General features: G+C 51.2%; 1 pseudogene; it reads left to right on the forward strand.

Annotated features, from left to right (window-relative positions):
• Positions 1-619: 619 nt before the first annotated feature.
• Positions 620-24,978, forward strand: LOC141154813 (mitochondrial fission regulator 2-like; annotated as a pseudogene).
• The last annotated feature ends 157 nt before the right edge of the window (positions 24,979-25,135 follow it).

The raw sequence follows: 25,135 nt of genomic DNA on the forward strand, positions 1-25,135 counted from the left end.
CCCTCGCCATATCCACCAGGAAGGCATACCACGTATAGGGTCAGGGAAGCCGGGAAAGGTTTCACCACCAGAAGGCCCGAGGGAGCTGGACAAAGGTGGATCCCTGGTGGGGACGGCCAGTAGGAAGGAAGAGAGGGGAGCTCAGGACCACGCTCTGGAACTGCCTGGGAGTTGGCCGAGTCCCGCACCTGGTGGACGCAGCACGGCTCGGGTGGTCACTCTTGGCCGAAGTGATCTGAATACCAACTGTGAGTAAAGCTGTGAAAACTGCAATGCACGTCTCTGAGCTTCCTTGTCACACCACTACCACTATCATCATTCCCTGCTTCACCAGCTGCCCTGAGGCTATACCTCTCCCGTTGGGGGTTATACCATCCACGCTGCACAACCACACCACCGGCCTCAGCGGTCTGCCCTGCAGCGGCGGCTTCATAGCTGCAATCAACGGGTGGCGTAGTCGAACTCTATAACATCTTAATGCCGCGCACTGCCTCTTAGTTTGACCACTCTGGGCACGGACCGGGTCACCGCCACGAGGACTACTACCCCTGTCAGATCCGGCTCCGGGTATCCCCCGCATGCGCAACGCAGCACAACATGGCCCAGGGGGCGCGTCACAATGATTTATCAAAACTACAGCAAGGAGCCCAGTAACATCACTGGATTCGGGGTCTCGGCCCCCACATCATGCTGCTCTCAGATGAGGTAGCATAAACCTGGTGACAGATTCCCTTTAGTAACATCAGACACGATCTTCCATCCAACAAGTCAATGGACCCGAATAATTCAGACTCAGGATTTCTGACTATGATGTTGGCCAAGAGAGTGTGTGAAAAGAGTCTCCTTCCTGCAGACGATCATGCCTTTCAGCTTTGGAAGATGAGCTGCTGCAGCAGAGAGTACAGATTGCTGCCATTGTTGCCCTACAACCGTCACAAGCCGCACAGTCTCGTAAGCCATTGTTTTTGTAATCCTTATAAATCACTTAATGGGTTAAATAGGTCAAGCTTTTGCTATGTATTTGGTATGATTTGATCTCGTTTTTGTTTCTCAGATACAGAATCAATGTGCTCATTTAGCTGCCCAGGTAATGCCCTCTCACCCCCATCTTCAGCTTCTCCACCACTTTCCGCACAGTTTTTGCAATTTACAACCCCAGTAGCTCCGCTGCCCCCTCCTCCTCCTCCTCCTCCTCCTCCTCCACCACCCCCAGTCCCATCTTCCCAACTAAAATCTGCACTTGATATTATAAGAGAACGTAAAGCTTCTCACAAATGCAGCCCGACGGAAAGTGAGGCTTCAGAGAAAGGCAGTGTGGATCAGCTCCCCAGTATGATGGATGTGTTAAAAGGCATGAATTCCATCAAGCTTCGGGCGGTCGAAAGGTCATTTTATAGATTTTCTTTAAATATATATTTTTTATTACAGACATGCGTGAAATAGAATGAAGGAGAAAACTGTAAAAAAAAAAAAAATCTGTCACTGAGCCTGCATCTTTCCCTGCACATGACTGCTGATCTCATGAGCTGTCATGTGCCTTTAACAGCCGCAGGCGGATCCGAGATCCACCCGCAGCTGTTAACCAGTTAAATACCGCTGTCAATCACTAGCAGTGGCATTTAATACACACCTGCCAGAAGCTCGTCACAAGACACACCCATAGGCGTCCCTGTCATGTGATTGCGGGGTGCCAATGTGTTGTCATGACAGCCGGGGGTCTGCAGAAGACCCCTGGCTGTCATTGTAGATCCCCTGTGGCCGGCATTCATAGGAGATTGTGATTTCTGCTATACATAGCAGTGCTGAAGCCCTGCTATGTGTAGCACAGGTAATCAGATGATTGCAGCTTCAAGTCTCCTAAGAGGACTATTGCTGCCAGTAAAAAGTAAAAAAAGTTTTAAAAAACATAAAGGTTTAAATCACGCCCTTTTGCCCTATTGAAAATAAAACCATTAAAAAAATATACGCATATTTGGTATCGCTGTATTCAGAAATCTCCGATCTATCAAAATATAAAGTAAATTAATCAGATCGGTAAACGGCGTAACGACAAAAAAAATCTAAACTCCAGAATTATGTTTTTCTTTTTTTGCCTCCGCAAACATAACAGGCGATCAAAACATTGTATCTACCTCAAAATTATATAAATAAAAACGTCCGCTGAGGGCGCAAAAAATAAGCCCTAACCTGGCCCTAGATCCCGAAAAATGGAGATGCTACGGGTCTCGGAAAATGGCGACATAAGCGATTTTTTTTAATTTTTTTTTTTACAAACTTCTGATTTTTTTTTTCACCACTCACATATAAAAGAACCAATACATGTTTGGTATCTATGAACTCGTACTGACCTGGGAATCATAATGGCTGGTCAGCTTTAGCATTTAGTGAACATGGTAAATAAAATAAAAAAATTACAATTGTGGAAATGCACTTTTTTGCAATTTCACCGCACTTGGAATTTTTTTCCCGTTTTCCAGTACACGATATGGTAAAATAAATGGTGTCAATCAAAAGAACAACTTGTCCCGCAAAAAAAAAAGGTACCGTACAGACCAAAAGTTTGGACACACCTTCTCATTTAAAGATTTTTCTGTATTTTCATGACTATGAAAATTGTACATTCACACTGAAGACATCAAAACTATGAATTAACACATGTGGAATTATATACTTAACAAAAAAGTGTGAAACAACTGAAAATATGTCTTATATTCTAGGTTTTTCAAAGTAGCCACCTTTTGCTTTGATAACTGCTTTGCACACTCTTGGCATTCTCTTGATGAGCTTCAAGAGGTAGTCACCGGAAATGGTCTTCCAACAATCTTGAAGGAATTCCCAGAGATGATTAGCACTTGTTGGCCCTTTTGCCTTCACTCTGCGGTCCAGCTCACCCCAAACCATCTTGATTGGGTTCAAGTCTGGTGACTGTGGAGGCCAGGTCATCTGGTGTAGCACCCCATCACTCTCCTTCTTGGTCAAATAGCCCTTACACAGCCTGGAGGTGTGTTTGGGTTCATCGTCATGTTGAAAAATAAATGATGGTCCAACTAAACGCAAACCAGATGGAATAGCATGCCGCTGTAAGATGCTGTGATAGCCATGCTTGTTCAGTATGCCTTCAATTTTGAATAAATCCCCAACAGTGTCACCAGCAAAGCACCCCCACACCATCACACCTCCTCATCCATGCTTCACGGTGGGAACCAGGCATGTAGAGTCCATTCTTTCACCTTTTCTGCGTCGCACAAAAACACGGTGGTTGGAACCAAAGATCTCAAATTTGGACTCATCAGACCAAAGCTCAGATTTCCACTGGTCTAATGTCCATTCCTTGTGTTCTTTAGCCCAAACAAGTCTCTTCTGCTTGTTGCCTGTCCTTAGCAGTGATTTCCTAGCAGCTATTTTACCATGAAGGCCTGCTGCCCAAAGTCTCCTCTTAACAGTTGTTGAAGAGAAGTGTCTGCTGCTAGAACTCTGTGTGGCATTGACCGGGTCTCTAATCTGAGCTGCTGTTAACCTGTGATTTCTGAGGCTGGTGACTCGGATAAACTTATCCTCAGAAGCATAGGTGACTCTTGGTCTTCCTTTCCTGGGGAAGTCCTCATGCGAGCCAGTTTCTTTGTAGCGATTGATGGTTTTTGCAACTGCACTTGGGGACACTTTCAAAGTTTGCCCAATTTTTCGGACTGACTGACCTTCATTTCTTAAAGTAATGATGGCTACTCGTTTTTCTTTACTTAGCTGCTTTTTTCTTGCCATAATAAAAATTCTAACAGTCTATTCAGTAGGACTATCAGCTATGTATCCACCAGACTTCTTCACAACACAACTGATGGTCCCAACCCCATTTATAAGGCAAGAAATCCCACTGATTAAACCTGACAGGGCACACCTGTGAAGTGAAAACCATTGACGGTGACTACCTCTTGAAGCTCATCAAGAGAATGCCAAGAGTTTGCAGAGCAGTCATCAAAGCAAAAGGTGGCTACTTTGAAGAACCTAGAATATAAGACATATTTTCAGTTGGTTCACACTTTTTTGTTAGGTATATAATTTCACATGTGTTAATTCATAGTTTTGATGCCTTCAGTGTGAATGTACAATTTTCATAGTCATGAAAAAACAGAAAAATCTTTAAATGAGAAGGTGTGTCAATCTTTTGGTCTGTACTGTATATTGACAAAAAATAAAAAACTTGGCTCTGGGAATAAGAGTAGAAAAAAATGAAAGGGCAAAAACAGAAAATTGCAAGGTCATGAATGGGGTTAACAATGCTGTACCCTTCTCTGGAAGTCCCACATATAATGAATGTAGCAGTGGCGTGAATGCTTGAGAAGGCTCAAATATAATGTGCCTCTTCCAAGCCCCATTCATGGTGGGGGTCTTCCATGCGGACCTCCTGCGATCAGCAGGCTTATCCTGTGGATATGACTAGCCCAGGGGAATGGGGATGACTCGGTACCCGGGCCTTTAGCCTGGCCTTTAGGGATGTCACGGTGGTCGGCTCCCGGGCCCGTACTCTGGGCCTCTCTTTTAAAAGGGTTGGTGTTGTAAAAGAAAGAGTTTGTGACGCCACCTGTGGCTTCTGGTGAGGATCACCAGTGCTGCGCAGTCCACTGAGGCAGGTGATAAGGCAGCATGATGGTATAGCTCCCCACAGGTAGAGCTGGGCCTCAGGGCAGTATAGGAACGGGGATGCAGGACAAAGAGACTCCGCCGGGCCAGATCAAGAACAGGGATGGACACAATAGTCACTTCAGTACCTTTTACTGGTGGAATTTCAGGCACTCCCAGGAGCACTGTAGGGTGAAGGTTGTATGTCCGGATCCTCCCCAATGAGCAGGTTTTGGGCCTCCTGGTTCTGGCTTCTGCGTAGTAAGTTTCTGACCTGCCTGGAGCTAGGCCTAACTTTGCCTCTGTCCTGCGCTGGCTGACCTTGTGGTAGGGCCTTCTCTTGGAGAGCACGCTCACGACCTACGGGGCCTATGTGTCTCCTGGCTCTGGTACGTATCAGCACTTTAGCGATCCTGGGACCTGTAGTTCTCCAGGGATTCCAGTTTATCTTACTGGGTCGTGGAGATCCCGGCAAGCTTCGGACCCGGGGTCCAGTAACTACTTCTTCTTCGGGGTGAGCTAGTTAAGCTCCTTTGCCCCCTATGAACTAACTCTCTACTCTTCGCCTTCGGCCTACTCGGACCCTCAATAGGCTACTCACACTAACGGCAGCGTGCCGTGTTTCACCGATCTTATGGCGCCGACACACCTACAGCTCACCTCACTGAGCTACACGTGAGTCTAGAACGTGCTCCACTGCAGACTGACCTCTTTCAGGCTTTTGCACTGCAGGAACTCTCACAACAGGTTTGCTTTCTGTCGTCTCCAGTCTAGACTAACTGCTGCCTGGCTCCACCTTCCCTTATATATCTCCCTAAGGAGCTCCCTCTGGTGGTCTGAGGTGGAAGTTGGAGATGTGTGAATGGTTATGGGGGCCTCTTGTGGAGGAATCCTTCAGTACACCCTCCTGGGTCTGTGATACCAAGCACAGCTGGGCTTCACATTCCCCCCCCTAGTTAAACTCAGCACTCCCGGGCTGAAGTACATTTTATAACAACAGTAACAATAGGAAACATAAGCAATACTAGAACACTCTTCCCTTTATGGGAGGCACGGATCTTAAACGTTGCAGAAACAATACAAATACAGAGTGTCCTCAGAATCCAAGTCTCCTATGGTGAGGTTCCCATACAGGATGTCCATCTCACAAGGTAGAGTACTTTGGTAGTTTTGAGGGACCTGTCCTAAACCCTCTACGCAGGCCCTGGGGTGGCTGCAGGGCATGAAGATCCGAGTTGCACCTCCAAAAGAGCCACTCCAGATAGGTTTTCCTTCTGAGGTCACCTGAAAGGGGCACTCCAGGGAGCGCAATTATATACAATAAGAGTTTTTGGGCTGCACACAGTCCTCAGCCATGCAGTTCATTATGCAAATAAAGAATTAATAGGAAAAAGCACAAATTGATAAGCATGCATGAAAACAAACAGTTATGCAATACATTACAATTTAATACTCAATACCCCAGGGGTAACTGTGATGAAAGCCGGCCGGTGGGTGCAGCTCTCTGGCGCCCCCTTACCTCTCAGGTCAGTCAAGGTACTGCACCTAGAGAAAGTAGTGCCAGGAAGCTGCAACCAGCGCAGGGAACACGGTAGTGTGTTATCCCTTCAACGTCACTAAACCGTAACGTCACTACACAGCACAACTCGCTAGCGCCCTCTTAGCCTCAGGTCAGTCAAGGAACTGCACCTAGGATAAGCGGTCGCCAGGGAGACTGTCCTGTAACCTACTGGGTATCGGGGCCCTCTGTAGTGAGGGCGGTATATATATCTTCCTTGGCCGCGCCAGGAATATATATATCTGAACCTCCGACCGTCACTACCAGCCTTCCCCAATCCCCAGTTGGTATGCTGCCACCAGTCCCTATTTTAGATATACGCCCAGTCCGTGAATGGGCCTATATCGGGTCAGGAACCAACCCTGGGTAGCGTTTTTGGCTTGAGCCGAGCTCACACGGACGTGCGTTCGTTATGCAGAATAAAAGGCAGGCCCACAATTACTTGAGGTAATTGATTATAATAATACACTAGATACACGATATACAACTAAATATACACAGGTATAAGGTCAGGCTAAACTATACAACAATGGAATACAACACACAGAATCACCACAGCATATCAGTTACCGGTTTCTTGATTTTCTTGTGACGCAGGGAGAGGATTCTGCGATCGCAGGCACGGTTCTTTGTTACAGGCTGAGGCCTACCACCGCATGGTCAAACTGCTCCTCCCCTTGGTGGCCTCAGCTGGTGCTCAGATGTTCAGCACACCACTCTTGGGTCAAGACTGACTTGTCTCTTGTCTGTCCTGCTATCTTACCTGCCCCGTCCCGCCCACTGCTGGTGAGGTCAGCTGGCTCAGTCTCCACCCTCAGGTCTAACTTCGATCAGAAGCCCAAATTCTATGGAACCCAATAACTTCTTCTGGGATGGTCTCATGATACCCCCAGGGGTTCCCATGGATTCGGGCCGCCGTAACCGACCTTTTGATATCAATTATGATACCATACGGTCCTCAGGAATGGCTCCGCGCTATATCTTGGCTTCCAGAGCACGTACAAACGTCTACCGCGGAGGCTTGTGTGCGCAATGGCTCCGGGACGCCGTGATATTTTTTTATTGGCCCATCCCACGCAACATGCGTGTACTATTCATGTTTCTATATCTTATGCCTCCATGCTTGTGACAGACAAAGAAACTAGTCCTATGGGACAAATGGTCAGGTACAGATAGACGAAGCACCCCCCCCTGCTGGCTGTGTTTCCTCTCGAAGTCTTTGAAGCTCCTAGCATTCAAGTGTTAAGTAGGCTTCTTATCTTACAGGAGCCTGGATGGGGGGAAACTATCTAGTTGACGTTTTAACAGAAGGTCCCAAGGGTGGGGGCTGCTGAAGTGTGGCCATCCCTGGATATGATTTATCATTACCAAGATGGCGGCTACAGGTTCATCACACCTCCCCCTATACGAGGGCGCGAGGGGGTAGCACATTCCTGTGTTCCCCCGTGCGTCCTTCTGCACCCTCCCCTTGCCGGGATAACCCGTCAGCGTTACCGTGGTCACGGCCTCTTCTGTGGCGAATGGAGAAGTGGTACTGCTGGAGAGCGAGGCTCCAGCGTAGCAACCTGCCATTCGACCCAGAGACCGTGTGTAACCAGCTGAGGGGGTTGTGGTCCGTCTCCACGGTGAAATGGCTCCCGTACAAGTAGGGCTGCAGACGCTGCAGGGCCCATACAATTGCCAGGCATTCTTTTTCCACCGTGGAGTAAGCCACCTCCCGGGGCAGTAGCTTCCTGCTCAGGTACAAGACAGGATGTTCCTGGCCTGTCGTGTTGACCTGACTTAGCACAGCACCGAGGCCAAAGTCACTGGCGTCGGTCTGTACCACAAACGGCCGGTCGAAGTCGGCAGCTTGCAGTACAGGGGAGCTACTTAGGGCGGCCTTGAGTGCCCCGAAAGCTGTCTCGCAGGCGACTGTCCAGTCGACTGCGACGGGCAGCTTCTTCTTGGTGAGGTCCGTCAGGGGCTTGGCCAGGATGCTATAGTGTGGGACGAACCTCCTATAGTACCCGGCGGTCCCCAAGAAGGACATCACCTGCTTTTTGGTCCTAGGAGTGGGCCAGGATGCGATGGCATCCACTTTCCCCGGTTCTGGCTTCAGAACCCCCCCGCCTACCCGGTGACCCAGGTAGAGAACCTCACTCATGCCCAGCTGGCACTTTTCCGGCTTGATGGTCAAGCCTGCCCGGTGGATCCGACCGAGCACCTGCCGCAGGTGCTCTAGGTGATCCTCCCAAGTGGGACTGAAGACTGCAATATCGTCCAAGTACGCAGCCGCGTACCCTTCAAGTCCCTCAAGCAGCGTATTGACCATCCGCTGAAAAGTGGCAGGGGCATTCTTCATGCCGAATGGCATCACTGTGGACTCGTACAGTCCAAAAGGGGTGATAAAGGCAGAGCGTTCCCTTGCCGCGGGGGTCAGAGGAATCTGCCAGTACCCCCGGCTCAGATCCATGATGGTCAGGTACTTAGCCCCGGCCATCCGATCGAGCAGGTCATCGATGCGTGGTATGGGGAACGCATCGGTGGCCGTTACAGCGTTGAGCCCCCGGTAGTCCACGCAGAACCGTGTAGTTCGGTCCTTCTTTGGTACGAGGACTACAGGCGAGGCCCACGCGCTGCTGGATGCCTGGATCACCCCCAGCTTCAGCATCTCGTCTATCTCTTGGCGCATGTTTCCCTGCACCTCGAAAGAGACCCGATATGCTGAACGCCGGATCGGCGGGTGATCGCCAGTGTCCACGTCGTGGACAGCCATCTCAGTCCTTCCGGGCAGGCTGCTGAACAGCCCCCGGAAGGGGTGCAGGGTGGTCCCCAGCTGGGACCGTTGGTCCTCCGTGAGCTGGTGGCCAACCCCCACATCCTCGATGGACCCACCCGCCTTGGCTTGGGTGAGCAGATCCAGGAGGGTTTCTACCTCTCCTTCCTCGGGAAGGTTGCACACTGGGTGGGCAGTCGCTTCCCGCTCATGATGAGCCTTCATCATGTTCACGTGGAAGGCCTTCCTCCTTCCACGGGCGTGATCCAGGGTGACCAGATAGGTGACGGCATTGAGTTTCTGGTGCACGAAGTAGGGACCTTCCCAGGCTGCCTGAAGCTTGTTCTGTGGTACGGGGACCAGTACCCACACCTTTTGACCCACCTGGTAGGTCCTCTCACAAGCATTCTGGTCGTACCACCGCTTCTGGTCGGCCTGGGCCTGGGCCATATTGTCCTGCACCAGCTTTGCCAAGGCCATCATCCTGTCCCGGTGGCGCACGACATACTCGATGACCGACACCTCGGGGGTGGCCAAATCCCCTTCCCATGCTTCCTTCACCAGAGCCAGGGGGCCCCGTACCCGTCGCCCGTACAGGAGCTCAAAGGGGGAGAACCCCGTTGAGGCCTGCGGAACCTCCCGGTAAGCAAATAGGAGGTGTGGGAGGTAACGCTCCCAGTCTCTCCCGTGGGAGTCGACCAACATCTTAAGCATCTGCTTTAAGGTGCCATTGAACCGCTCACACAGGCCATTAGTCTGTGGGTGATACGGGCTGGCCACCAGATGTTGCACCTGCATTTGCTTACAGAGGGACTCCATCAGCCGCGACATGAACTGGGTCCCTCGGTCGGTGAGCATTTCTTGGGGGAAACCCACTCTGGAGAAGATCTCCAGTAAGGCGGTAGCCACCTTGTCGGCCCGAATGGACGACAAAGCTACCGCTTCCGGGTACCGGGTGGCATAGTCCACTACCGTGAGTATGAAGCATTTCCCGGAGTGGCTGGGAGTGGACAGAGGTCCAATAAGATCCACAGCAACCCTCGAGAAAGGCTCTTCGATGATTGGCAGAGTTACCAGTGGGGCTTTGGGGCGCGGCCCCGCCTTCCCCACCCTCTGACAGGTGTCACACGAACGGCAGTAGGCACCCACCGCGGCTCCCATCCCAGGCCAGTAGAAATGCTGAGCTATCCTGGCCTTGGTTTTAGCGATCCCTAGGTGTCCGGCCATCGGAATCTCGTGTGCGATCCGCAACAATTCCGCCCTGAACGGATAGGGTACCACTAACTGTCGGTCCCTGGGCCACGCCTCCGGTGAACCCTGCTGGACCGTTACCCGGTACAGCCGTCCCTGGTCCCAGACCACCCGCTCGCAGTCTGACTCCATGGGAGGCTGTGCCGCCTGTTCCTTGAGAGCTTTCAGGCTGTCGTCTGCTTCCAACGCAGCCTGAAATTCCTGACTTGATGTGGCCAGAATCGACGAAACTGCCACATCCTCTGTCAGCCCCTCCGGGCATGTCACCTGGCCGCTGTCTGACCCGGCAGACACTTGGTCAGAAGTGGGGAAGCCGTCGGACCTCTGCAAGGCTCCTTGGGCTCCGGCGCTCCCACTCCTGGTGACAGCGGCTATGACCGCTGTGACCGTGGGTAGTGCCTGCTTCCCCTCTGTTTCTGACCAAGCCGCCCGATCAGGCAGGCTTCCTAGGCCTTTGGACATCTCGGATGTGGGGAACTCCTGCCCTGGGGTCTTACCTGGCGGCTCCTCTCTTGGGACACCCCCACCTCCCATGGCCTGTTCCTCCCCCTGCAGTGGGCCTATACTCAGCAGCCTGGATACCCCTGGGAGCCCTACACTGCCGGTAGCTGCCCCCCTCTCCATCCCTGAGCTTCCCTCTACAGAATCCTGCCCGCCCCCTCCCTCACCGGAGGACAAGAGGTCACGGCACGCCGGCTGAGCACCTCTGCGGGCATCCCCACACTCCCCACCTGCTTTCACTAACCCTGTTTGTGTTGTGTCTGTGCAGGTGTTACCCTCAGGTTTCACTCCCTCCTCCTCAGCAGGACACACACTACATACAACATGGTTGGCATTAGCAGCAGACAAATCAATACACTCTTGGGGGGCCGAACTTGGGGGTTCAGAGGGTACATACTGCGATACTAGACGCCCCAAGTCGGTCCCTAATAAAACATTTGCGGGAATATTTGGCGTTACTCCCACCTCCCGCATCCCCCTTCCGGCACCCCAGTCCAAATACACCATGGCAACGGGAAGTGCCGGCTCCACGCCTCCAACCCCGGAGACGGAAAGAGTCTTTCCTGGTACCAAGTCCTGGGGGGACACCACCTCAGGCCGTACCAGTGTTCGTTCAGCGCCCGTGTCCCGCAGTCCCATGACCGCAGAACGGCCTATGGTGACGGGTTGGATGTTGTCCAGGGACCTACCACCACCCCCTCCCACACACAAAACATTGGGCGCTCTCTGGGACTGGGATGGGGTCTTTTGGCGCTGGGGACACTCAGCCCTAAAGTGTCCTGGTTTGTTGCATAGATGACAACGTCTTACGTCTGGTCCTTGACTGGAGAGGGCAACAGGGGGATACACCCCTTGTGTTCTAGGGGCCGGGGAAACAGGGGCATGACTGGGCTTACCCCCTCTCCAGGTGCTGCTGGCAGACTTCTTCAGCTCAGGCGCCCTGTTATTGGCATACTCGTCTGCCAGGGCGGCTGTAGCAGAAGCCCCTGTTGGTTTTCGGTCACGGAGGAACTGTCGGAGGTCCTCTGGGCAGTTCCACAAGAACTGCTCCGTGACGAACAGTTCCTGGACCTCCTGGCGGGTAGTAAGCGCTAGACCCGAGGTCCAGTGCTCTGCGGCTCTCAACAGCGCCCGCATATGATCGGTCCAGGTGTCCTTGGGGCCACGCAGCAGGCTCCGGAACTTCTGGCGGTACGACTCGGGAGTGAGGTTGTACTGCCGGATCAGGGCCCGCTTGATGCAGTCGTAGTTCTGTACCTCCCCGGCAGGTAAGTCCCCCAAGGCATCCAGGGACTTACCCCTCAAACGGGGGGTCAGGTATCTGGCCCACTGATCCCGGGCCAGATGGTGCTGAAGACAGGTCCGTTCAAATGCCACCAGAAAGGAGTCCAGGTCCCCATCCTTCTCCAGTAGAGGGAAGTCCTCAGCTCGGACTTTGGACGACTTGGTCTCCTGATGGGTTGGTTGCTCTAGCGGAAGCCCCCGCTGGGCCAGGTCCAGTTGGTGCTGGCGCTCCGCAGCTCGCTCTGCACGCTCTGCAGCTTCACGCTCCGCAGCCTCCCGGCGCTCTGCAGCCCGCTCTGCACGCTCCGCAGCCTCCCGGCGCTCCGCAGCTTCGCGCTCCTCCTCCGCTGCCTTCTCTGATGCTGCCAGGAGGGTTTTGTAGACGGCATCGCCATGAGACTGGAGACTTGCCATAGCCGCTTGTAAAAGGGCTTGTGATCTGGACAGGCTGGGCTGGGTAGGTGGTGGGCAGCCCACTGCGGGACCGTATACTGGGGACTGGCTCCCTGAGGTGCCCGGGCTGGACTCCTCCTCGCCATGAGTAACAATGTCCTCCCCTCCTGCCACACGGACCGTAGCATTAGCCTCCTGCAGGGTCTTGCTCCTGGTGCCGTCTGCCATCTTGGTAACCGACACCGCTGCAACCCTGAGTTTGCACACACCTTGTTATACTTTTAGCCTGACCGTCTAATGTTGGGCTGACCTTAAGACTCCAGCAGTGGAAGTTACCACTGGCAGTCTTTAGTGCCTGGGAGTAGGGGTCCCACAACACTATTATTCTGCAATCCCACCGCTGCCACCAATGTGATGAAAGCCGGCCGGTGGGTGCAGCTCTCTGGCGCCCCCTTACCTCTCAGGTCAGTCAAGGTACTGCACCTAGAGAAAGTAGTGCCAGGAAGCTGCAACCAGCGCAGGGAACACGGTAGTGTGTTATCCCTTCAACGTCACTAAACCGTAACGTCACTACACAGCACAACTCGCTAGCGCCCTCTTAGCCTCAGGTCAGTCAAGGAACTGCACCTAGGATAAGCGGTCGCCAGGGAGACTGTCCTGTAACCTACTGGGTATCGGGGCCCTCTGTAGTGAGGGCGGTATATATATCTTCCTTGGCCGCGCCAGGAATATATATATCTGAACCTCCGACCGTCACTACCAGCCTTCCCCAATCCCCAGTTGGTATGCTGCCACCAGTCCCTATTTTAGATATACGCCCAGTCCGTGAATGGGCCTATATCGGGTCAGGAACCAACCCTGGGTAGCGTTTTTGGCTTGAGCCGAGCTCACACGGACGTGCGTTCGTTATGCAGAATAAAAGGCAGGCCCACAATTACTTGAGGTAATTGATTATAATAATACACTAGATACACGATATACAACTAAATATACACAGGTATAAGGTCAGGCTAAACTATACAACAATGGAATACAACACACAGAATCACCACAGCATATCAGTTACCGGTTTCTTGATTTTCTTGTGACGCAGGGAGAGGATTCTGCGATCGCAGGCACGGTTCTTTGTTACAGGCTGAGGCCTACCACCGCATGGTCAAACTGCTCCTCCCCTTGGTGGCCTCAGCTGGTGCTCAGATGTTCAGCACACCACTCTTGGGTCAAGACTGACTTGTCTCTTGTCTGTCCTGCTATCTTACCTGCCCCGTCCCGCCCACTGCTGGTGAGGTCAGCTGGCTCAGTCTCCACCCTCAGGTCTAACTTCGATCAGAAGCCCAAATTCTATGGAACCCAATAACTTCTTCTGGGATGGTCTCATGATACCCCCAGGGGTTCCCATGGATTCGGGCCGCCGTAACCGACCTTTTGATATCAATTATGATACCATACGGTCCTCAGGAATGGCTCCGCGCTATATCTTGGCTTCCAGAGCACGTACAAACGTCTACCGCGGAGGCTTGTGTGCGCAATGGCTCCGGGACGCCGTGATATTTTTTTATTGGCCCATCCCACGCAACATGCGTGTACTATTCATGTTTCTATATCTTATGCCTCCATGCTTGTGACAGACAAAGAAACTAGTCCTATGGGACAAATGGTCAGGTACAGATAGACGAAGCACCCCCCCCTGCTGGCTGTGTTTCCTCTCGAAGTCTTTGAAGCTCCTAGCATTCAAGTGTTAAGTAGGCTTCTTATCTTACAGGAGCCTGGATGGGGGGAAACTATCTAGTTGACGTTTTAACAGAAGGTCCCAAGGGTGGGGGCTGCTGAAGTGTGGCCATCCCTGGATATGATTTATCATTACCAAGATGGCGGCTACAGGTTCATCACAGTAACTATCTACATTCTCTGAAATTTTGCTACTTTACTCAGTGTACCTAGCAGGAGGTTTACCTCTTGTGCTGCGTACTGATCTGCATAGTGCTGTGGTTAGTGGAGTGTCAGTATCTGTATCCTCAGTTACCCTACCAGTTTTACATGTAACCATGTTGTAAAATTGCCTTAACCTCTCTCTTGGACTGGCAAGTCTACCATTGGCTGGGCCCTCTTGCTCCGCTCCTGCCGGGGATCCTTCATCCGGGGATACTTCTTGAGCTGGCTCTTCTGCAGCACTTACAGGTTCAACTTGCTGTGGAGGGTTTTCTGGCTGTTCATAGAATTGGAGTACTGGAATGATTACTGCACCTCCTATTTGAGGCCAATCCGCTGGGAAGTCTCCAAGGTCAGTGTGTATCACTGTTTCTTTAGGTTCTTCCTGGGTTGTGAAAGACACTTCTTCCTGAGTCTTTAGTAGATGTGGACACAACTTCAGGTGGTCCCTAGATATTGTCGCAGTTGTTCTTCCTCCATCTTTGCTGATCAAACACGTCTTCCTGTTGTCAAACCTTGAATTCAACACAGTGTAGGGTTCTCTCTCCCACTGGTCATCAAGCTTGTGTTTCCTCCGCTTCCTTTTCAATACCACTTCTCCTGGTGTGAAGGGTTCTGCTGGTGCACTTCTGTTGTATTGTGCCTCTTGTTTATCCCTCACCCGAGTGAGACTGTCTTCGACACAGGCTTGGACTCTCCTGTACTGCTCCTGTCTGGTCGTGTCCCAGTCCTCAGTGGTCACATCAGCTTCAGGTTCTACCACACCAAGCTTCAGGTCCATGGGCAACTTCCCTGGTCTTGCACGCATGAGATATGCCGGAGTGCAATTGGTGGAACTTACTGGTATGTGATTATACAGATCCACTAGGTCAGGTAGTAGGTCTGGCCACTGGCTTCTCTCTACTAGTGGTATGGTCTTCAGTAGATCGATGATGATGTTATTCATCTTTTCACAGAGACCGTTAGTTTGGGGGTGGTACGGTGTAGTCCTGATCTTTTTATACCCGTACAGATGGCAGAACTCTTTGAACAATTCAGCCTCAAAGGCCGTGCCTTGGTCAGTCAGTACCTGTCCAGGCTATCCATGGGACCTGCAGAAGTACGCCTGGAACGTCTTAGCTGCTGTCTCTGCTGTCAGGTCTTTGATAGGGGAGACCACCAGGACCCTGGAGTAGTGATCCACCATGGTCAGGGCATAGGAGTATCCTGACTGACTGGGTGACAACTTGACATGGTCCAGGGCCACGATCTCCAGAGGGCGAGTCGTCTTGATGGGTTGCAGGGGTGCCTTCTGGCTGCTGTAGTCTTTTCTTCTGAGGCTACAGGGTCCACAGTCTCTGCACCACCTCTCAATGAAGCTGCGCATCCCCACCCAGTAGAATCGACACTTCAACAGGGTCTCTAGCTTTTTCTAGCCAAAGTGCCCCGCCTGATCGTGGTAGGCCTCCAACACCATCTGGATGTCCGTCTTGGGGACCACTATCTGCCACACCATCTCGAGGGTTTTGGGATTGACGTACCTCCGGCACAACTTCTCACGGTAGATAAACAGCCGGCTTCTCTCATTCCACAGCTGCTTTGCTTGGAGAGCCGCATCCTTCTCCAGGGAGGAACCTTCTTGGGTTATCAGCTCCTTGATACGGCTGACAACCGGGTCGCTGTCCTGGGTCTCTTTCCAGCTGTGGTGAGGCAAGGGGTTTAACGTCTTACCGCGTTGCTTCCTGGAGGCTCGTAGCTCGTGGGCCATCCCATTCCGGTGGAAGGCAGGTAGTTCAACCTCTTCCAGGTCATCCACTTCTTCTTCTGTGTCTGACTGGTGAGGCATCCTGGACAGGGCATCGGCGTTGGCGTTCTTGCGGCCCGCCCGGTACTTTATGGTGAATTGGTAGTTTGACAGCCGAGCCATCCATCGCTATTCCATGGCTCCCAGCTTGGCTGTTTGAAGATGAGTTAAGGGGGTATTGTCAGTGTAGGCAGTAAACTTGCTGGAGGCTAGGTAGTGCTTGAACTTTTCTGTGATGGCCCAGACCAAGGCCAGGAACTCCAACTTGAAGCTGCTATAGTTCTCTGGGTTCCTCTCGGTCGGGCGGAGCTTCCTGCTTGCATACGCGATGACTTTCTCCTGGCCATTCTGCTTCTGACTTAAGACAGTGCCCAGGCCTTCATTGCTGGCATCTGTATACAGCAGGAATGTTTGGCTGTAGTCAGGGTAGGCTAGGATCTCATCACCTGTCAGGATCTCCTTCATCTCTTGAAATGATTCAGCCTGTTCTTTACCCCAGTGGAATGGAGGGTTTTTGCTTTTGGGGGACTGCCCTACCAGGAGGTCTTGCAGAGGAGCTGCCTTCTTAGTGTAGTCCTTTACAAACCTCCGGTAGTATCCGACTAGTCCCAAGAACTGACGCACCTCCTTGAGGTTCTTCGGCTCCGGCCACTTCTGGATGGCAGTAACTTTCTCCGGGTCTGGTGCTACCCCTTCCGGACTGACAATGTGCCCCAGGTACTGTACCTTTCTCTTGAGCAGGTGGCACTTTGAGGGCTTCAACTTCATCCCGTACCGGGACAGTGACTCAAATACCTCTGCCAGGTGTTTCAGGTGGTCCTCGTACGTTCTGGAGTACACAATTACGTCATCCAGGTAAAGTAACACAGTCTCGAAGATGCGGTGTCCCAGGCAGCACTCCATCAGTCTCTGGAACATTCCGGGGGCATTTTAGAGTCAAAACGGCATGCTGTTGAACTCGCAGAGTCCCATCGGGGTGGTGAAGGCCGTCTTCTCCCGATTCTCCTCAGCCACAGCGACCTGCCAGTAACCACTAGTGAGGTCAAGGGTAGAAAAGTAATTTGCAGACTTTAAGGCAGCTAGGGACTCTTCTATGCGTGGTAAAGGGTATGCATCTTTATGTGTAATGCGATTTACTTGACGGTAATCTACACACATTCTCATGCTCCCATCCTTTTTCCTAACCAGCACTAGGGGAGCCGCCCAGGGACTACAACTATCCCTAATTACTCCCGCCTTCCTCATGTCATGCAGCATTTCTTTTGCCTTCTGGTAGTGAGCTGGGGGTATAGGCCTATAACGTTCTTTAATTGGGGAATGGTTGCCTGTGGAGATATGATGTTGAACCCCCTTAACCCTCCCAAAGTCAAGTGGATGTTTACTGAACACCTGCGAGTATTCTTGAACCACCCGGTGTACACCCTGTTTTTGATGGGCAGGAGTGGTGTCTGTCCCAACATGGAGCTGTTGACACCAATCCTCCACCTGGGTTGCAGGGTCATTATCTTCCACTTCTTCTGGTGAAGTTAAGGACTCCGCCACATGGATACAGTTGTTGTTGACAGCATGTAGTTTAGCAACAGTGGCATAACGTGGCAGTTTGACCTCATCTTCCCCTAGGTTAAGAAGACGGACAGCCACCCTCCCATTACGTACATCTACCACCCCCCTGGCGGTTAAGAGCGTGGGTCTGTGCTCAGAGCAAGGGGGTTCTACTACCGCCTGGTAGCTCTGTCCTCTAAGACCTATGGCAGCTCTACACCAGATGAGCATTTCACTCATTGGGGGAACAACAATGGGTATAGGGTCTGTTACCCTCACGTTACCGATTTCACCATCTGTTAATTGTACTTGCTGTTGATACATCAAGACGCGGATCTCTCTCTGCAGCGCCCTCCTCTGTCTCGGTCTGGCAGTGTCAGCGATCTCTTGGAGCAAGAACACAACCTCTCCCAAACAGTTACCAACAACATTAGTGCCTAGTACCATATATGGGTTGCTGTCATCAGGGTTAGTCTTCACTACAATAAGTCCCTGGTCCTTCAGCTCCACTCTCCCCACCTTACAGTCACATTCTTAACCCCGAGTAGGTTAAGGGGGAGTCCATTTGATGCATATACAGACAAATTTGGAGCTGGCGGACGCAGATCGTCCATGGACCAGTACCTCTTGTAGAGGACTTCAGGTATGATGGTTACCTGAGATCCTGTGTCCAGCAGGGCATGCATCGGGATCCCGTCCAATACAATGGACAGGAAAGGTCTTCCTCCGACGAACCTGTTGTACCAGTCTGATGGACCTGGTGAGTCTACTCCTGGGTGGCGGCCTTCGGACCCAGGGTTTTCTCATTTAAGGGACAATTCAGGGCGATGTGTCCGGTCTTATGGCATCGGTAACAGATCGGTTCCCTTGGTGGACGGCGTTGGTCACTGGTCCTCGGCGAGGGTGGTGTTGGCCTCCTCCTCCTCCGCATCCAGGGGACATCCTCAGGGCTATCAGCTAGCAGGATCTTCCCTCCTCCCTCAGGCTCCGTCCGCAGCTGCAGGGCACTCAGCACGGTGGTCAGGGTTTTACTCAACTGACGCACCTCTGAGCGCAGACTGTCCAGGTCTTTAGGGGACGTTGTTGGAACCTTAGCTTCAGCAGTCACTGGAGAAAAGGTGGGCGTTGCAGGCTCTGGGGTTGCCCCACCCTGGTAACATTGGATGGCATTTGTCTCCAGGGGCTGTAGTCCTTTTATAGCCATGTCCTTTAGATTGTCAAAGGTGGCATCTGGATGATCCAGGGACCACCAACGCACAGTCCTGCTCTCCTCTGGAGACTTCAGTCCCCGGAAAAACTGTTCCTTCAGCATTTTGTTCTCATTCTCAAAGCTGGTCGGACTAACCTGGTTCAGAGCCCGCAGGGCCCCTTGAAGATGCCAGGCGTAGTCACGAACATAGTCCTCTGGTTGTTGGGAGCAGCTGTAGAACCTCATCCGGAGGTCCGCCTCAGTAAGGTCCTCAAAGACAGTATGTAGTTTTTGGAATATTGCGGACACTATCCCCGGTCTGCGGCCGACCATGTTTCCACTTCCCGCTCCGCAGCACCGGTCAGCTGTCCTAATACAACGGCAGCTCTTTGTTTGCCGGTCATAGAGTACATGTCCAAAATACCACATATCTTCCGCTTAAATCCAGACAGGGTATCTGGTTTGCCGTTGTACTGGCGGAGCCACTTTTCTCCAGGAATGTACGGTAAAGTCATAGGAATAACAGGTGTTACAGGCGCTGCTGGTGGAGCGGCGGCTTCGGCCTGCCCATTATCGGGGACGTTGACCGGTAGGTCGGCGTTCTGCTGTTCGACGGACATCCTAGCGCCCCCCTAGTTAACCGTGGCCTACCTTCTAGTTTTTCTTCCGGTAGGCTGCAGCTCCGCAGGTGACGGTTGTCTTCAGGACCTTGCGTCGCTTGCATCCTACGTCAGAGCGTTCAGCGACGCTCCGTACAGGACCTGGCGCTTCCTGATTTGACATCAAGGCGTGGGGTGTGTCCGGGACTTCGTGCTCTTTTGCAGGTACGCCCCTTATTTTCCCGCGGTTACGCCCTTCTTCTCGCTCAACGGCCCAACAATGGCGGCTATCTTCACCACAACTTTTCGTACACAGTTCAAAATAAAGGCGCACAGTACCCGGTGGCAACGGGCAAAACACGGTGTCATTGCAGTGGGCACGTGATCCTGTTTGTGACGCCAGGAAAGAGATGACTAGCCCAGGGGAATGGGGATGACTCGGTACCCGGGCCTTTAGGGATGTCGCGGTGGTCGGCTCCCGGGCCCGTACTCTGAGCCTCTCTTTTAAAAGGGTTGGTCTTGTAAAAGAAAGAGTTCGTGACGCCACCTGTGGCTTCTGGTGAGGATCACCAGCGCTGCGCAGTCCACTGAGGCTGGTGATAAGGCAGCTTGATGGTATAGCTCCCCACAGGTAGAGCTGGGCCTCAGGGCAGTATAGGAACGGGGATGCAGGACAAAGAGACTCCGCCGGGCCAGATCAAGAACAGGGACGGACACAATAGTCACTTCAGTACCTTTTACTGGTGGAATTTCAGGCACTGCCCGGAGCACTGTAGGGTGAAGGGTGTATGTCCGGATCCTCCCCAATGAGCAGGTTTAGGGCCTCCTGGTTCTGGCTTCTGCGTAGTAAGTTTCTGACCTGCCTGGAGCTAGGCCTAACTTTGTCTCTGTCCTGCGCTGGCTGACCTTGTGGTAGGGCCTTCTCTTGGAGTGCACGCTCCCAACCTACGGGGCCTATGTGTCTCCTGGCTCTGGTACGTATCAGCACTTTAGCGATCCTGGGACCTGTAGTTCTCCAGGGATTCCAGTTTATCTTACTGGGTCGTGGAGATCCTGGCAAGCTTCGGACCCGGTGTCCGGTAACTACTTCTTCTTCGGGGTGAGCTAGTTAAGCTCCTCTGCCCCCTATGAACTAACTCTCTACTCTTCGCCTTCGGCCTACTCGGACCCTCAATAGGCTACTCACACTAACGGCAGCGTGCCGCGTTTCACCGATCTTATGGCGCCGGCACACCTAAAGCTCACCTCACTGAGCTACACGTGAGTCTAGAATGTGCTCCACTGCAGACTGACCTCTCTCAGGCTTTTGCACTGCAGGAACTCTCACAACAGGTTTGCTTTCTGTCGTCTCCAGTCTAGACTAACTGCTGCCTGGCTCCACCTTCCCTTATATATCTCCCTAAGGAGCTCCCTCTGGTGGTCTGAGGTGGAAGGTGGAGATGTGTGAATGGTTATGGGGGCCTCTTGTGGAGGAATCCTTCAATACACCCTCCTGGGTCTGTGATACCAAGCACAGCTGGGCTTCACAGATAGGTGATAACTTGCAAAGTTAAAATTAACTTATGCAAACATGATTTCAATAATTATATTAGGTTTAACATTTCAGAGTAGTCTGTCCCTAATTATAAATATGCTGTATTAGCCCCACTAATAGGATCTTAGACAAGTCTTTTCAGAAAATGGATAGCAGGTGATTGATTCATTTTTTTAGAAAAAGTCTGTAAAAAAAATCTTATTAGACATAGCAGCAATGAATGAAAAGTAGTTTGTATGAAGAGCTAAGTTATAGCCTGTCAATTACAGAATGGCAGTGATGTTTATTTTCACCGATTTTTTGCTTTAGATCCCCTGGTGGGAAACCCTAAACCAGGAAAGACAAGAAGAGATGTTCACTTAATGATCCCACAGACCCTGCAGCCATTATAGCCAAAGCCTTGAAGCAGAAGTTTGCGCACAGAAATGGTGATGACGCTGTCAATAAAGAAAATAGATCTCATGAGGAGTCTCCGTTCTCCAGTCCTGAAGCCCCAATGGTACTGTTTGTAAATCTTACATGACTGACCAACCAAAAATCAGGCTTATGAAAGATCGTGAATGGAAGGTTTGTTGCTGGATCTTTAAACGGTTTATCCAGGACTATTTTATCTTTTTACTATAAGCCTAAAAACTAACAGGCAGGTTGTTACTAACAGTGGCAACTATCTGCCTGTTGTATCCGGTGCCGGCTCGGAGAGGTCACCGACCACTGTCGCCGGCGATTCAGCTGCTCCAAGTCAACAGAGCAGCTCTTCTTCTTCCAGGCTGCTCTGTTGATGGGGCGTGGCTACCGACGTTAGGCAACTTGTGAGTCGGCTGCCAATCAGCATGACGTCAGCAGTCACGATCCATCAAGAGACCAGAGCAGAAGAGAAGCCGCTGCTCTGTAGACATGATATTAGCAGAAGCCGCTGAATTGCTGTGACCGCTCTGTGTCAGCAGAGATCGGTGCAGGGCACAACAGACTGGTAGTTAGCAACTACCTACCTGTTAGTTCTTAGGTCAATAGTTAAAAAAATGTAATAGTCCTAGATAACCCCTTTTAACATTATATACTTGGCAGCAATTATCTATCGTGTGACGTGGCCATAAGACTAAGTCAACTGTATAACATGGTCCTTGACTGTATAACATGGTCTATTACTGACCAGTGATAAGAAAGTATAAAAGCACGGACAACCCCATTTATTTGAAATATGGTTCCTAATGTTTTCGGCACTAGCTACAGATATAGACCCTAATTGCTCTATAGGGGTTGTCCATCAATAAAGACAATTTTTTTAAATACTTAAATGCATGCATTTTTAGCTAAAAATAATTTTTTGGAATTGGATTTGATTAAAAATTTTGCACCGTTTGCCTTTTGTAGTCTCTATCTTGCACTGTCTAAGAATCCATCAGTGAGCTTATTATAACAGTTCAATAGGAGAGAACTGTTATAACAAGAGAAGGAGAGTACCTTTTTTTATGTCTTTTTCTGACCTCATCTCAGCTGGTTTAAGACCACTGACCACATCAAAGTTGAATGTGCAGGGAAGCAAATAGTCTGTAAAAGCCAAATGGTGCAATATATTTAATGAAACCAAAATGCACAAAATATATCTTTAAGTCCACAAAGATGCAACATGCACCAATTGGCAGAACGGGGAATTTTTATCCCCAATGGAGAACTTTTATCCCTGTTACAAAATATGTGCCGCAGGTCAGATGCATGACCGCTGGGAGTCTACCGGAAAAAGCCGAGCAGCTACCTAGGGAATGAATGGAGCAGCTGTCAAGCATGTGCCTTTGCTGAAGCATTCGTCATCGAAACCAATTTTTTACACTGTTGATACTACATAGTAAAAAAAACATAGTTCTTATAGATGCTATATAACCCTTTTAAGGCAACCCACATACTCTAAAATCTAGACCTTTCGGCTGCGTGCCCACGATGCGTTTTTCATGCGTTTCCACTGCGGAATTTCCGCAGTGGAAACTCATTAAAAACGCTTGGTAATCTGCACCACATGGTCCTCAATGGCATTCCGCAATGTCAATGCACATGCTGCGGATTATTCCGCAGCGTTTCTGCGGCGCTCAAAAATCCGCAGCATGTTCATTAATTTTGCGGAAGCGCAGCGGAATTGCCGCCATTGACTTGCATTGAGACGCATATAATCCGTGTCTATACGTTTGTACATGTGGATTATATGCGTTTCTATGTGCGGATGGTACCCAGTTCTGGAGGAGAGAAGACTCTCATCCAGACCTGGGTATCATTGTACCTGTGAAAAAAAGAATAAAATAATAAATAAAGTTTATATTTACCTTCTCGCGGGCCGGCCGGCAGCGCTTATCTTCCAGGACCTGAGATGACGTCGCGATCATGTGACCGCAGACTGTCTCGCGATATGCCGGCAACCCGGAAGGACCGCGACAACACACGCGGCAGCACATGCGGCAGGGGATCGGTAAGTATAGCTTTATTTTTTACAGTCACACTATATAAATCCATGCTGTTTGCATGGATTTATATAGTGTGACCTAGTTGTCAAGCACTTTCCAAGTGATGCTATCGGGGCTCGGTTAGCTGCATGCATCACACACACCCCATTTCCGAGGGACAGCTCAACGGTGCTCCCATTAGTACAGTAATGCAGGCACGACAAATCATGTCCCTGGCTGGAGTGGGGAGGGGGAAGCACACCCAGTGATGTAGGAGCAGGGGGGGACGGTTTCTGGGCATAGGTAGGAGCCCATTGGTTGGAAGTCACCTGGGCTCATACACAGAGAGGTAGGTATATAAGGTGTCTTCATCTTAGTCGAGTAGAGTCAGTTCAGTCAGGAGGAGAAGAGAAAAGGAGTTCAACCAGGAGGGCTGACAGGGAGCTGTGGCTCAGTCTGGGCCCAGCTCCACGAGGCAGGCCTAGAGTGAAGGCCAGAGCCAGAAGAAAGGACAGAAACAGAAAGGAACAGAAAGGAAAGTAAGAAGGAACAGAACACCAAGAGAGGCCCAGAGACACGAAGGCAGAAGGAACCCTAAGGACCCAGGAGATTACAGGTGACGGGTTGGCAGAACAGGGTACCGGATCCCAAGTTGGTGGAGGCGACTAATCCTTAACCAAGAACCGGTGGTCGCAATCATTTAGTGGTGCGACCCCTTACTACACCTACTAGAAAGGCACACCACATAGGGTCAGGGAAGTGGGTACCCAGCCCTCCCAGGAGAAGATCAGAGGCAGCTGGACAAAAGTAGTGTCATTGGTGGGGCACGGCTGACGAAAGGATAGAAGGGAGTCCTGTGCCACACTCTGGAATTACCTGGGGGTTGACCGAGCCCCCTGCCTGGTGGAAGCAGCACGGCTCGGGCGGTCCTACCTGTGCACAAGTGAACTGGATGAGAACTGTGAGTAAAAAGCTTGAACTGCAACGCCTTGTCTCTGTGCTTTCTCACCGTATGCAGCACTACTGGTACTGGGACGCCCGTGCACCATAACCCCCACCGTCTACTACACTGCCCTGGGGCTTCACTCTTCCCGTCGGGAGTCACACTACCTCAGCTGCATACACCATCAGCCCCAGCGGTCTGCCTTGCAGCGGCGGTTCGCACTGACCGCAATCCACGGGTGGCGTAGTCGGACATTATCCCATAAAAGCCCCCACAAAAGACCGCCATTGGCCTGACCACACTGAGCCACGGGCCCGGGTCACCGCCACGGAGACTACAACCCCCAGAAGCCCGGTTCCGGGTGTCCCTCGGCCCAGGGGGCGAGTCAAATGCACAATCTGCATGCATTTTTTCTGGCAAGGGAGATGCAGAAACGCTGCAGAAATTTTCTGCTTCATTTCTGCATCGTGGGCACATACCCTTATTGGGTAGAAGTGTTTTAACTAATTGAATCGTTGACTGATCCTTCACGATTTTCCCAGTGTATATATGAATGTATATCTGGTTCTAACTTTTCCTATGTTCTTCACTTGTAGTTTGGGCGCCACCTGCTTAAGCCTATTGGGAAAAGAACACAGAAGGAAATTACAAGAAAGCAAGTTCATGTCTGAGTTGATGTTCATACCCCTGATGAAGCCATAATCACTTGGCGTAACGCGCAGGTTATTTATATCCTTCCTTTTTCTTTCAGCAGCTTTATTCTTGGCTAGTGTTGAGCGATACCTTCCGATATCGGGAAATATCGGATCGGATTGGATCGGACCGATA

Source organism: Phyllobates terribilis, unplaced genomic scaffold (genome assembly GCF_046119375.1).
Source record: "Phyllobates terribilis strain yellow unplaced genomic scaffold, ASM4611937v1 Scaffold_1__5_contigs__length_1240528914, whole genome shotgun sequence".
Classification (NCBI taxonomy): domain Eukaryota; kingdom Metazoa; phylum Chordata; class Amphibia; order Anura; family Dendrobatidae; genus Phyllobates; species Phyllobates terribilis.